We start from the raw sequence: 15,657 nt of genomic DNA, 5'->3' as shown, positions 1-15,657 counted from the left end.
TGGGGGAGGAAGATGACAGGTCACACCATATTCATTTAAGGGAATCTTTAATCCCAGGCCAATTACTGGGATAACAGAGAAAATTATACTAGAAAGAACATTTAATGTGGAATAAGTTTAACAATTTATTTCAGTTACAAGCATGTATCTTTGAGGTATTGATAGGCACTTTAACCTTTATTCATGTCTTTTTCTTCTTTTTCAGTAGTCATGATAGTAATTTAAAAGAACTGTTTTGAAAAGAAATTTAGATGTGGTTTAAAACAGAAGAACCATAATCACTCACTGACTGCATTTTCACAAAAACAGCCAGTGGCATCACAAAATGAAGGATGGGTGATACAGGCTGGGATCGGTTTTCTTTCTGTTTTCCTTTAATATATCTTATTTTATCATTTCAATCTTGAAATATTATGTCTGTGCAAAAGAAGGGGAAAGGTCATCAGTAGCCAGTGGCAGCACCAGCTGGGAGTTCAAAATGGCACTTGTAGTTTTCAGCTGTCAGATGTTGGCAGAAATTTAACAAGTTTCAATATGAAATGATCTGCAAATCTGCAGCTTTTTTTATCCTAGCAAGAATAAATGAAGGGTTGTGAGAGCAACTTGAAGTCTATTGTATTGTTGTACTTACATATAAAGTATTACAAGTTGTTCAGTCTCACTGGGTCCCAGGTTACCAGAACTCCCACCCATAACCTGCTCTTAAACAGCCAAGCAAAAGGGCATTCTGTATCACTCCTGATCCACCCCCTGTTAAAATTCCTTGATCTCTTTTCTCTCTGGTTGTTAAGTTTTTATTACAGTAGACATCATAGATAAAATGAGACCAAATAATAGTCAGCACTTACTTACTTGTACAAGTCATATCCAAGAATTGCCGTTGTCTTACAATAATGAATTAAGCTGAAAATGCTGAAAAAATACAAGGAAGATATAGAAAGCAGCACAACTGCACACGTATTTTCTAGCCCCATCAACACAGTGTTTTAGGTCTGACCTCACCCTTTATATCCAAAACCATAACTTCTGTAAACTAGACTTGCCTCTCCCATCTAGTGGGGCTCTGTGTGAGAACTGTGCATCGTTGAACCGAGAAGGAATTCACATATGTGCACCCAGTCCCCAAACAGGATCAAAAAAAAAAAAAAGGAAACAAGCTTCCTCTGTAACTGTGAGTTCAGCAAATATGCTGCAACAGCAGCCACAACATTGCTGTCCTTCCTTCATGAGAAGATCAGCTAACATTTAAGCACGGATATGAGTATATAGGAAGATGTCCGGGCCCATCCCTAGCCATTCCAAAATGCCAGCCTGTCTAGCAGCACAAATGATCCTTTGGGAATGTGCACAGCCAGCCTACTCAAGCACAGCACCACACCAGCTCACACTCCTCTCAAATATCCTCCTCCCCAGTGCAGAAGAGGACACTGCATTCAATCAAGAGCCAAAGGTAGGTGACATAAGGGCCCATGGTGCTTGTCTTTGGCTGTTTGCATGTTTCTTTGATTTCTAGACTGGAAAAACTGCTGCAAACTGCTACAGCACATTGTGGTGGCCCATCACCCTCATAAAGCATGACAAACCAAGGAGGCCAAATTTACCTGCCAGGGGGGTCACTGTATTTCATGAAAGGGTGTGGTCATGCCTATGCTCAGTTGCATGAGATATATGCAGACAACCTGTACTGAATTATTGTCTTTGTCCCTCAAAAGCAGACCAACATTATCCTTTCCTCCACCTCTCACACGGTGCACTATGTTCTCTGGCCCTTGCTCTTAGATAGCTGAGAAATTCCATCCTACTCATTGGCACCAAACCAACTATGGTCTTTGTAATAAGATTGAGCTAGTCTAATGATGACTTGATATATATAGAAAAAACAAACAAACAAACAACAGAAACAAGCACAAAAATTGAATGTGTTACTGGTTAATGAAATTCCTCTGACTGAAATTGTACTTGCTGTCCCATTTGACCCTGGGGACAGAACCCATTTTCCCCTTGCTCTTCTCTCATCTGATAAACAGAAAGTTTTTTGGGAGCAGGGACTATAATTTATATACAGGACCTAGTCCACCAAAGCCCAAAGGCTTTGAAATGCTACTGCATTGCAATGTCCTCATCAAATAATGAGGACATTCAACTGTTCTTTCCAGCAGGCAGGACTTGCAGCAGCTATATTTAGATCTAATAGAGCAGAAAGTTTGAAAGTGGCATTCTCCATTCTTAGAAAACTATATAAAGGAACATAGTAAAACCACCTCATGCTGACTTTTTGCACTGTTGGTAACTAGATTAATTATTGATCAAGTATTCAGGTCTACTGTAACACACCAACTTCCACTAGTCAGAGGATCACAGGCATGACTACAGTCCAGGGACTGCTTCAGTAGCAGCAGCAGCCAGCGTGACGCTGCGCAGTTGCTGTGGGCTCTCCCCTTACGTGCTCAGGATTCCTCTGTCTACAACAACTGCTCAGTTACTCCAATCCAGCACCTTTTCTTAAAGCTTTGTAAGGGAAAGGTATCACTATCCTCAAGCATCCTCTCTTCAACTAAAAGTTGAGGAAATATGACAGGGAATGGAGGGAGGAGAGGGGGGAAAACAACCACCCAGTGCAAATGCTATCAGTCCTATACTAAGGAATAAGATTCCACTTTTTTGGAGGAAACAAAACCCCTCAGCACAAGGAAGTATTAAAGTAAGCATAAATTCAGAAAGCCTGGATAGTGGTTACACCAATAGACAACAATACAAATAAAAATCGCTCAGACTGTGAAGCTATAAAGTCTTTGTGGGTGAAAGTTATCACAAACTAGCTTGGCTTCCTCAGTCTTTACTCATTGGGATAAGATTCCCCACCCTGATGAGCAGTTTTGGTCTCAAGACACCTGCAGCTCCTGCATGCCTGTATTTCCTTTTACTGGAGGAGAAAGAGTATGTCTGTAAGCATAGAAAAGATTGCTAAATACCAAAATCTCACTTGATACAGAATTGGAGTTAAACTACTGATGCTGAACCCATCCATTTTACCCTTCTGCCTAGTAAGCCACAGTCACCATCACAGCTAGGGTCTCTTCACTAGCATTTTTAAAATTAAAACCCAGCTACATCTGACAGTCAGGAGTGCTTCCAAGCTTTTTCTACTACAGGCACAAGGGGGGCAGTTAAGGGCAGAAGACCTCCTGGGAGAGTTCTAGAGAAACATCCCAGGCAGAGGAAGCCAAACTTGGCAGTGTCTCTACCCATACTATTTGTCCACAGCAGACCTCGAAGCAAATTAGCCAGCCAACAATGCCGCTTTCCCCCCTGCCCCTCTTCAGAAGGAACTACTTCTCTATCTCTGGTAGGGACACTGAATTATTTAGCATATATTCAGTGTGAACAATCAGGAGACTTGAACCTGGGACTAAAGCAAGAGCCAAATTATTTGATGTTAAAACACTCAGTGAGAAACACTGAAAAGGGGCAAGGAAGTACCAGGCCACTTGACATCAAAAACAGTATCTGTGGTAGGAAGTGGAAGCAGAGCAGAGTAGCTTGCAGTGTTTTTGTATCCTTTCCTTTATATGGCTGTGTTGGCACACTGAGACATAGACAAGCATGTCCTGCTGGGAAAGGAAGAGATGTGACAGGACTGAGAAATCATAAACCCAGCACACCACCTTGCATGCTGAAGCAACTCTAGCTATTTTTGCATTTAACACAGACATCCACACTCAGTGCCCCCCAAGATTACAGCAGCTCTGCCTAAAAGTGAAGCATTTTCTTTTACAAAGACAAACAAGCAAAAGATTAGTTTAAAAGCCTACTACAACTGCTGTGAAATAAAAACTAGTAACAAGCTTTTAGGCTTAATTGCTCCATCAGTCAAATAAGGGAATAAGGTACTCTGAGCCTGAGAGTTGTTTCTTTTCCAGCTACATCTATTAAACTAATAAACAGCTTGCTCTTTGCAGACCTTATTTATATCATACTACTCCAGGCTGGCTACAAAACTCCTTCTTCAAAAACATTAAAACCCCAGCATTTAAAGAAAGCAAATTACTGGGTTTTAATTCTGCAAAGAGTAAACTGTCTTCCAGAACTAAGGATTAGTCCCATTTATCCATCTCTGGAAAGAGCAAGCCTGCTTAGTAAAATCAAGAGAACACGTGAGAGACCTTCTCTGAAAAGAAAACTTCTATAACAACGTACTTGATGAGCCAGGATACTACCTACCAGGTTCTCTGTCCAACTGAAACATATCACATACATTACCTGGAAGAATGCTATAAACAGCTTAATCCTTGTAAGGCCAGGCTACATTTTAGAGCAGGCTTACAGCTGCTCCAAGTTGCACCTTACCATCTATGTATATACAAAGCTGCCTTGGCTGCTATAAACGATGAGAGTACACCCTGCCTACACCCAGAGTTCTCCTTCTCACCCTCTGAAGGCCAAAGATAACTGTGGTATAAAGTGATTCAAGCATGCCTTAACCACTTAGTAATATCTGAGCAGAATCTGACCCTACAGAAGCATGTTCTAAAGCCAGAGTCATTCAGGTTGTGATAACTGACTCTAATAGGTTTTTGTAAACAGTTGGCACATATCTATCTTTGCCATCATATAAAAATAGAACAAACAGTAATATCTCCTTATAGAACATTTTTTACAGAACATTGTCACAGAAATAGAGCTTTCTATAAGCACTGGAAGTTAGTGGTTCTGATTTTCTTAAGGCTCTATTTTCCATAAAAAGTCTTGCTCCAATGCTAATTACAAAATTAGCTACAAGCTTACAAGTAATTAGATTGAGGTGTTAAATCACTAATGTTCCTTAAATAAAACTCTTAATTAGGACACACTGCACATTTATCTACAAGCTCAAGAACTGTCCAAAGTTTCCCTTTCTAGCTGACATGTAGGACACTGCTAAGAAAATGTTAAGCACCCACGGTACTCCCTTTAGGAAGGAGCCCTCACCTGACTTGTGCAGGTACAGGCAAGATCTCCTATCCACTTTGATCCCACAGCAGATAGAGTAAAGAGAGCCATGGCCATAGATTCAGATACCTACTACCAGGTCATTCACCTCTTATATTCATTACATGAGAAGCCTGGGCACTTACTCAGATTAAGCCTCCTTGATGGGATTTAGTTGCAGATACCATAAAAATATAAAACTATCAACATTCTCTGGTCTTTCTTCCTCCTACATGGTATTTCTCATACTCTGATAAATGCAGTTAGATAAAGGCTTTTGTTTTATTACACCTAATAAAACAGCACCTGACACAAAGACATCTCAATTGAGAATTGATCCACAGTAAACTACTTCAATGCAAACAGGCACAGTTACAATTCCTTTATAGCCCACTGATCTGAGACATACTTAACTGCTACCAAAAAAACCCAAATACACACAACTATATTCACATTTCATGCATCCTGCAGGTAGTCTTTGCAGATATTTTGGATCTTGTTCTAATCTCGAAACAAAATCATCTGTGATCTCAGGAAAGCAGATGCCCAGATCTTAAGGTATCAAAAGGAAAAAACACTTTTACTGGGGGGGGGGGGGGGGGGGAAAACAAAAAAAAGCTTTACACCAGTTTATTTCAACTCCACTGAATATTGCTTCATAAGACAAAAGCACTTCTATTGGTATGGAACACTTCATTCCCATTTGACATCGACCAACATAAAAGGTAATTATGTCTTCTGAACCGCAAGCAGTATGTCTCAGTCACCTGGATTTTACTATCTGCTGAGGTTCTGTTATATGGTTGTGCCATGGCTGGCTGTAACATGCCTCAGATGGCTACGAGGAGTCCCTGTATGCATTCCCCTCAGACAGAGCTAGCTTCCAGTATCTCACTATGGACTGAAATCACATTGCCCAGTTACCTTTTGATAAATCTTTGAACAGCAGCCCCTCGTTCCCAGACATACTTATGTGACAAACCCAACTGTGCCATCTCAGCCATTGTCACTGAGGGAGAAAAAAAAAACACAAAAAAAGCTTTAAGTGATTTGCAGAGTAACTTAAAATACTTTTCAGCTGCTAAAAAAAAGCTTTATTTTGTATCTCCTCTCCAGTACTTACTCTTTCTCCCACCAGCTCAGATGAGAGTAGCTTATGCCTAAAAGCACCTGAAAAATTAGCTGATTACCATAGAGCCTGTATTTCTGAGCCAACACAGGTGTCAGCCTGCCACTGCTGAGGATGCATATGTTCTTCCATCTTTTTGAGGCCAGTGAAGTTATTTGATGTTTGTTATTTGATACCTTACCCCAGACATGCATTAATTCCAGAAAAGAACAAACCATTTTTAGCATGGCTGGAAATCACCAACTACTCCTGGTTGGTTGCACTCAAAGACTTGTGGTCAACTGCTCAATGTCCAAATGGAGACCAGTGAGGAGTGATGTTCCCCAAGGGTCAGTGCTGGGACTGGTGCTGTTTAACATCTTTGTCAATGACATGGACAGTGGAATTGAGTGCACCCTCAGCCAGTTTCCTTACGACACCAAACTGTGTGTAGTCAACACACTGGAGGGAAGGGAGGTCATCCAGAGGGACCTTGAAAGTTGAGAGTTGGGCCCATGCGAACCTCATGAAGTTCAATAAGGCCATGTCCTGCACCTGGGTCGGGGCAACCCAAAGAATAAATAAAGGCTATGGGGAGAATGAATTGAGAGCAGTCTTGAGGAAAAGGACTTGAAGGTGCTGGTTGATGAGAAGGTCAACATGAGCCAGCCATGTGTGCTTGCAGCCCAGAAAGCCAACAGTATCCTGGGATGCAACAAAAGAAGCGTGGCAAGCAGGTTGAGGGAGGTGATTCTCCCCTGCTATTCCACTCTCGTAACATCCCATCCAGAGTCCTGTGTCCAGTTGTCGGGTCCCCAACACAAGAAAGACACGGTGCTGTTGGGTTGAGTCCAGAGGAGGGCCATGCAGATGATCTGAGGGCTGGAGCACCGCTCCTATGAAGACAGGCTGAGAGAGTTTGGGTTGTTTGGCCTGGAGAAGAGAAGGCTCTGGGGAGCCCTCATAGTGGCCTTCTAGCACCTGAAGGGGCTACAGGAAAGCTGGGGATAGACTGTTTACAAGGGCTTGTAGTGATGAAAGGGAATGGCTTTAAACTGGAAGAGGGTGGATTTATATTAGACATTAGAAATTCTTGACTGTGAAGATGGTGAGGCAACGAAACAGGTTGCCCAGGGAGTGTTCAAGCCCAGACTCAATGAGACTTTGAGCAACCTGGTCCAGTGGGAGGTGTCCCTGACCGTGCAGAGAGGTTGGAACCAGATGATCTTTAAGGTCCTTTCCAAACCAAACCATTTGAGGTTTCTGTGATTGTCTAAGCATGATCAAAAAATCAGTTATTTAAACCACTCTGAAGCCATTTACCTATGAAGCCCTAATGTTGGGATTGTTTAATTTACTTCTAGAATACCTTTTAATGTCTTTTTTTGTTTGTTTGTTTAATACCAGGTCAACTAGCCCAGCAAAAACATATGTATTTGCTACATCCATCAGAAAAAAAAATCCCTTCAGTCATACTCTTCCTACAGTACAACACAGAAAATGATTTTTTAATATTTTTCTCCTACTGTAACTTCCAATAATCTCATTTTTTTCCAGTGGATACACCCAACCCTCTGTATTCAAATATTCATTCATACTGGAGATAATCAGAGATATCCTGACTAAAAATAGATTGCTCTTTTTGCCAGAAAGATCAAGTTGAAACAAAAGCCTTTGTCCAGGAAACAAAAGCCTTTGCAAATCCAGGATATAAATTTGGGATAAAACACAATGACCACAGATCTCAGCTTTGTTACCCAGTAGCTGGGATCGAGCATCGCCACAATCAAGATTTGAAGCCTGGTCCTACAATTCAGGTTGCACAGTTTACTTTCACAGTCCCAAATATTTTAGGAAAAGAGAGAAATCTTGATCTGACCAAACAGATGTAAAGCTTGCATTAGCTGTTCCACAAATTCAGGAGAGTGATATTTTAAAGGGAGAAAAAACAAGATGCATAATCCAACCCTCCTCTTCTATATGAGTAATGAGACGGACCAGGAATATACACACTTACAGGCATGAATCAGAACATTATATATTAACAATTACTCCACCAATAGGCTGTATTAATTGCCACACACACACATTGATGTTTATTTTACTGCTGTGACATGTATCCAAGAAGATAAATTAACAGCTAGGCTTGGCACCACATGAAACATACACCTTAGAGAAAATTAACAAATCTAAGCACAAAGGTTGGAGTGAGCTGCTTGCCAAGAAGATTCTTTCTTCTTATTGAGCCAAAAAAAATATTTGTCATCTTTTTTTTCAGAAAGGTGCAACAAACTGTATTTTTCATGAACTTGGCAGAGTCTTAAACCAGCAGGTCTGGCCCACAAAATGGCAAGTATTTCCAGCAGCTGTTGTTGTTGACATGTGACAACATGATATTTCTAGACATCATGAACCGCATTCCCAATTATCGCCAATTTTGTGCCAGATTCCAATGTTCTCCCATGTTCATTAGCTACAATCCTCTTAATAACAGTTAGCAGCAGAAAGAAGATGAAGTGGAAAAATCACAAAGAATGTGCAAGTGAGGTTTGCTAGTCGACAATCAAATAAGCCAACACTCAGGCTTGACTCAAGATAGTATTGACTGACTATACAAAGTGGCTTTGGACCATACTGCCTGCTTGGTGTTTTCTGTTTGTTTTGCTGTGGGTTTTTTTAAGGCAGATAAGATATTCACTACTTTTTATAGAACTGGACAAGAAAAAAATCATTTTCATGAAAATCTGGATAAAAGCATTATTCAGATGGGAAGAATATTTTCTGTTGTACCTCACAACTGAACAAAAAAACCCACTCTGTGTGTGTGCAAACACATATATTTAAGCAGCATATTTAAGCACCTGTTTTTCTGAAACAAACACACAGAAATCACTCTGAAATAACTCTGTGGTTAGGATAATCAGGTGAGATTGAAGAGGCTCATGTTCAAATCCATAATTCATCTAATCAAACTGTCTCATTTATTATGGCCATTTACCTCATGATCACTTTGTCAGTTTCCATGTCTATGCTAAGAAACCATTCCTCTACAGAAGAGCAAAAAAATGTGGTTGAAACTGCCATTCTGATGGTCATTTTTTGACAATAATACTGTAAGACAGCTTTTACCTAGATGTTCATTTTTCTTGGTATGACACCCTACATAAGCATGGTATTTTATAGATACCTTCAAGCAAGGATCTGAATTTAGCACTAAAACGCTGTTTTACAGGAGTGCATGCCACATGCTTTTAATCTCATTGTGCTGGTTTGAAATAATGGTACTACTCAAAGTAACATCATACTAGCATAAAATGCAAGAGCTATTTCAAAGCAGCACAATAAACCACTGTTTCATGATGGTCCGTTGCCTCAAACAGCACTACAAATTCCAAGCAACTTAATTCTTACTGTATAATTAAAGAATATACTATACCTAAGCAGATTAATTCAAATAATTTTATACACTTGCAAGTAGTAGAATCTTGATTTTCAGGTTTTAAGTTTTTCAACATTTATCCATTTTCTGTATTAAATGTATGTTCTACATACCATATACCAAACATTATCACTAGTACTTGCAAAATTATTCCATAATCAGGAAAGATCCTGTTCACAATGAAAAAGCCTTATAACAGAAACAGAATGTATAAAGCCAGTTTCAGTCTGGAAACTTTCAGTTACGTAGGCCTAACCTACGTAATATTAGACAAATGTCTTCCCCTCTGTTCCTTCCTCTTACAAATTGTTTGCTGTACCTGTGTCATCCCTTGAGGCCAAGGACTAGCTTTCTCTTTGTGTAATGTGATTTACGGCTGTGATTTCTGAACGCTGCTACAACACAGAATCACTGCAACGGTTCAGAGCTCTGCTCTACCAATCAGCCTAATCCCAGTCTTTACTGGTACTTTAAATGGCATCCCTGCTGTTCCATGACAATACTTCAGTGGAGAACTTGTCCTGTCACTCTGAACCTACTCTACACACATTCATAACATAGCTTTTTTTTTTTTTTTTTGCTTTTTTTTTAACCCTCAGCTCTCATTTCAGACACTGGCAATGAAGTCTCAACGTGTTCTATTCTCAGCAAAAGGGAATGGTTTTATACCTGCAGAATTATTCCCAAAGTAAAACATCACCTAAAATGTACTGCTTCAGCACTGCCCACTCGTTTTTGGCATAAACTACTGATAACAATGAGTCCAGCCAGGGCTCTACAACGGAATAGATGGAGAATACAGGGCTTAATAGCCCTGTTATAGTGGGAACAGGAGATAAGAAACCACCCGAGACTCTGCCCAGGAACAACACACAGCAGGAGACCCCCGAGTGTGATCACACTCAGCCCCCTGCACTGCTCCAGGGCTGGCACTTCTGTTTTGCAGGGCTGACGTTCTCACTTTTCCAGCTGGAATAACAATTTCAAGTCTGAAAGTTTCCCGCAGAAAGTTCATAAACTCGTTGTGCAAACACCTAAATTACGCCGCCCTGCTCTTCCTGAAACAAACGGGATACTACTCTGGCATACTACTCGGCATCCACCCAGGGAGAAGAACAGTCATTTTGCTCCAGAGCAAGACTCCGAGGCCAGCAAACTTAGCCCTTTCCAGAAAGGGCTTTTGGTACCCAGCCTCACACACACCCACAAGCTCCCAAATGACTGCTGAGAAACCTGGTCCCAGAGAGCCCTCCGGGGCGAGGGGACGGGCTCGGGACCCACATGAGCACGGCTGCTGGAAACGAGCCTGGCACACAGCATTGCTCTGACACCCTTCTTTCACCCATTTGCTAGGCACGCTTCCGCAAAACACTGGGATTTAACCGACCGACACTACCAGTAAAATAAAACGTTTATCAGAAAATCCCCGTCCAGTTGCCTACCAGCAAGGATTATTCGCACCAGCGGGGTGGCAGGCTCATGTCAGCCTCTCCCACAAAACGAGGGCTCGGGAAGCGAATACCATACCCATAAAGGGGCTAATTTAAGGAAAAGCACAAACCCAGTAAAGCCTAGGTTATTTCCCACCCTCCACACACAATAAGATCGGACTGAACAGAGCACCTCAGTGACCCACTGCATCGATCTCCCTTCCTCCCTCTCTCTCCACCCGCAGCACGGGCAGCTCCTACCACCCCGCGGGCAGGACACGGACACACAGACAAAAAGACGGGCAAGCCAAAAGCCCACACAACCAAGCACCTCCCGCCCCCAGAGGCCACCAAACCCCTCCGCAGAACGCGCCTCGCCACCAACCCGTTCCGACGCCGGGGAAGCCGCGGGGCAGCACCCCCGGCGCGCCCTCCCGAGGGCGGCACTCACCTCAGCTCGGGGACGCGGCCTCGGCAGCAGCGGGCGGCGGGGAGGGAACTGCCTCTCCGGGGGTGCCGGGCAGCGAGGCGAGGCGGCCGGCGTGGCCCGGCTCCGCCGCACACTTCCAGTTTCTCTCAGGGGTTTTTCTTTGCGGTTTGCTGAGCCGCCTCTGCCTGCCTCCCCCGGCACTCCTCCCTCCCTGCCTGCCTGCGTGCTTCCCTCTCTCTCTGTCTGCCTCTCCAAGCACGCCTCCCTGCTTGCTTGCTTGCTTGCTTGCTTGCTTGCTTGCTTGCTTGCCTCCCTGCCTGCCTCCCTGCCTCCCTGCCTGCCCCGGCACTCCGCCCTGCCCGCCTCCCGCAGCCACCTCCCCGCCCTGCGATGCCCAGCTGCCGTCGTCCCCCCCCCGCCCCCGCACTGCCCCGCCCCGCTACCTGTCGGCTGCTCCAAGGGGGGCACCTCGGCACCGCGTCCCCGGCCTCCACACCGCATCACCTCGCCCCCTTTCCCCGTGCCCCTCTGGTGTCCCTCTGCTTCAGGAGGCAGCCTCCGCGCTCGGGGCTCAGCCTGCTCCGCGGGTTTGTTTTTTCCAACTTCATTGTCCGCCCCTCTCCGGTAAATTGCCCGAGGGAATGGTTTGGGAAGGCTGCTAGGTTGGAGTGGTCTAGATGAAGTTCAGCATGACAAAGACCCACTTGATTTCCTGCTGGCACGTAATGCCCAACGAAAGGGAAACGCTCGGAATGTCATAATAATCGCCCTGTGAGATGCAGGCAAACCCGAAACTTCGTACGAGGTTCGTAGTTACAAAATAAAAGGCAGCTTAGATTCATCTATTTCTGTCCCAGTACTATATGTAGCTTGCTCACGCCCTGCTGCTTTAGTGCTGTGTTTGCTGGCGCTGGAGGCAGAACTCTTGCAAAAAGCACAAAGGCAGCAAAGCCACAAGTCTTGGTGACAGAGAAGTCTTTTGTCACCTTATAGACTGGTCACATTGGTTGTTAAGATATTTTACCTACAGGTGTGAACCCTGCTTAACTTTTATCTAAAGTACATACCCACCAATGCACATCAGTGCACCTGTTTTCTAGGATTAATTAGAGTATAAACATCTACCTACCCCTCACATGGTCTTGAATGGTTCCTCCTTACCTGATGATGGTACCTGCCACCAACTCAAGGTTGATTGTAAGCAGCTGTCCCTCCTTTAGGGCTCAGCTGTGATCCCCTGTATAAGTAGCTCACATTTGAAATTCACTTGAGCTTTCTGGAGAAGCCCAAACTGTCAGTTATGGATCTGATCACATTTAGCTTCACATTAACCTTAAGGGGCCCAGTACCCATTGCCTGAACATTTAGTGTCCCTCTAGCCACATTAAATACAGGCCTGGGGTGTTGTGAGCAGAGTGCACTCTGCTTTGCCTGAAGGCTTAACCACTACACAGCAGGAGTGAAGGAGCCAGGAGGACTGAAGGAAATGAGAACCTAGTTTCTAGCTTTGTGGTTAAGGTTCTCAGTAAGGAAATGTGCCTCCAGGATAGTTCTCATCCTAGTGATGAATGCTATAGGGAGCAGAATTTAGACCCTCATTCAGTCTCCTGCAGGTTAAATGTTTCGGTGATGTCTTCCGGCTCCTTGACTGAATCCTGGCTGCCCTCTGGCATAACAGCAATGGAGTACCTTATTTCCTTTTTCCCTGAGACTCAGCATGCCTTAGTGCCTTGCTGAAACACCTTCTCAGAATGTGAATTGAAACTCTCTGGGACTGAGGAAGGCTTATAAAGGCTTTTTCCTTGTTGGCCAAGCACTCTAAATAATCAGTGGTTATGCAAAAGACATGTAACGTCCTCCTTGCGCTCTCTAAGCAACTTTCATGCATAAGATCTGTCATTTACTATTGATTTCTGCTCAGTCCAGAAAGACTGATATCTCGGGTGGAAAGGATCTCCTAGACGCTGTTTGTGGTGCTTGTTCCTTCCCTTCAACTACATATGAAATGTTTACTTTTACTCTAAAGTCACCTTCCCTGATTAAGGGAGTAGGGGCTAGCAATCTAAAAGGGAAATGAAGCAATAGCTGTGTAAAGTACCTCAGTTAAGGCACACCAGATCCACATGGTCTTGACATTTCATTTTGTTTTCAAAACCACAAAGTAGGTTAATGCTATCCAATCTGATACATTGGACTATTACTTAAAAGCAACCATTTCAAGTAAAATAGAAAGTGTTGCCATTTTTGCAAACGTGGACATCTAAAAATTTATTTACAAGGCTAATTGTGTTGCAAGTCATCAAGGTCATTCACGTGAGACAAAGCATAGAGGAAAATTCCTGTGAGCTGAAAGACTTTCTCAAAAGTGAGAAAGCTGAAAAAGTTACAAAAGAAGCATAATGAAATGAACAATCAACTCATTTTTTTGTTTTTGGAAGAAGAGAAACAGGAGCACTGGTGTGAAAAAAGCCCCCTGTATCTTGACTCTTGGAGTTGCCTAAATCGCTTGAACAAAGCACAGACAAGTTTATATGCCTCAGAGGGAGAGTCCAACACTAAACCGAGTTATTTCTTTCCCTAAAGGTATACTTTTACAATGCAGCTAAGTTGTCTTTGGAGCTATTTGCTGTCCTAAAGGTGTCAGTCTGGCTCCTAATGCTTCTGCTTTTGGAGCAAAATTGAAAGAAAATGAAACATTTTTTCACAGCTACTTTAGTTGTTTGAACAGGCAGTCTGGAAGTCAATGCTGGGTGGATGAGAAAGAAGCAGAGTGCAGCTGTAGTGTCAGCAAGAGGAGATGGGGACTGCCCCAGGACTGCACCCCATTTTTCTTAACTGTCTTGTGAAACTCCTTCATAGGAAGAGCTCAGAAAAGACCTTAAATCTGCTCTTCCTAGGTATACTATATTACTTTGTATGGAATAAACGAACTGGGAGGAGTGGCTGACACACCAGAAGGCTGTGCTGCCATTCAGCGAGACCTAGACAGACTGGAGAGTTGGGTGGGGACAAACTTGATGAAATTCAAGAAGGGCAAGTGTGGAGTCTTGCATCTGGGGAAGAACAACCCCATGTACCAGTACAGGTTGGGGGCTGACCTGCTGGAGAGCAGTGTAGGAGAAAGGGACCTGGGGTCCTGGTGGACAGGAGGATGACCATGAACCAGGAATGTGCCTTTGTAGCCAAGAAGGCCAACGGCATCCTGGGGTGTATTAGAAAGGGTGTGGTTAGTAGGTCAAGAGAGGTTCTCCTCCCCCTCTACTCTGCCTTGGTGAGGCCGCATCTGGAGTATTGTATCCAGTTCTGGGCCCCACAGTTCAAGAAGGACAGGGAGCTGCTTGAAAGAGTCTGGTGCAGAGCCACAAAGATGGTAAAGGGAGTGGAAAATCTCCCTTATGAGGAAAGGCTGAGGGAGCTGGGTCTCTTTAGCTCAGAGGAGACTGAGGGGCAACCTCATTAATCTTTATAAATATGTAAAGGCAGAGTGTCAGAAGGAGAGAGCCAGGTTCTTCTCAGTGATGTCCAGTGATAGGACAAGGGGCAACAGGTGCAAGCTGGAGCATACGAGGTTCCACGTAAACATGAGAAGCTTTTTCACTGTGAGGGTTGCAGAACATTGGACAGGCTGCCCAGAGAGGTTGTGGAGTCTCCTTCTCTGGAGACATTCAAAATCTGCCTAGATGTGTTCCTGCGTAGCCTACTCTAGGGAATCCTGCTCTGTCAAGAGGGTTGGACTAGATGATCTTTTGAAGTCTCTTCCAATACCTAACATTCTGTGATTCTGTGATACTGTGACTCTGTGATTCTGTGTGATAGGGAAAGAGAAAGAAAGTTTTTGTTTCTTCTGTGGTTAGGACACAAGACCAGGGAGAGGGAAGGCCTCATTTCTAGTGCTTGTCTACAGAATTGATAATAGGCGGTGGAGCAAGGCATTAAAGCAAGATCTCCTTACTCCCACAGTGCTCCCAAGCATTCCTCCTGCACCCAATTCTCTAGCCCCAAACTCGAGTGCTGGGGAGAAATACACACCTAGCTCTCAACATGTTAGCACAGATAACACTGGTGTGCGGTGTGTATCTGCATCACAGTGTGGTCTCAGCAGGAGTGCTGGGTCTGGGCTGGTTCCTGTGCACAGAGACACATCACTGTGCTGTGGAGGCACACTATATTCCAGCAGGCATTCTAACAATTAATAAATTCTGGAATTATTCCACTAAGCTGGCAACATTTCATTAAAATAACAATATTGTTTCTGGTTCTGAGGCTGATTCTTCCTCTGTCA

The 15,657-nt window shown here is 43.6% G+C and overlaps 1 protein-coding gene across 1 annotated transcript in view; it reads right to left on the bottom strand.

Annotated features, from left to right (window-relative positions):
• MYO16 (myosin XVI) overlaps nt 1-11,429 on the bottom strand; it is a 365,593-nt gene extending 354,164 nt beyond the window's left edge. Inside the window, exon 1 of the mRNA XM_051608256.1 lies at nt 11,397-11,429. The gene's annotated coding sequence lies outside the window, so the exon portion shown is untranslated. The remainder of the gene's footprint in view (nt 1-11,396) is intronic.
• Nucleotides 11,430-15,657: the final 4,228 nt, after the last annotated feature.

This window comes from Apus apus, chromosome 1, assembly GCF_020740795.1.
Source record: "Apus apus isolate bApuApu2 chromosome 1, bApuApu2.pri.cur, whole genome shotgun sequence".
NCBI classification, from domain to species: domain Eukaryota; kingdom Metazoa; phylum Chordata; class Aves; order Apodiformes; family Apodidae; genus Apus; species Apus apus.
Note: the sequence above shows the minus strand (reverse complement) of the source record. Positions and strands in the feature narration are given on the sequence as shown.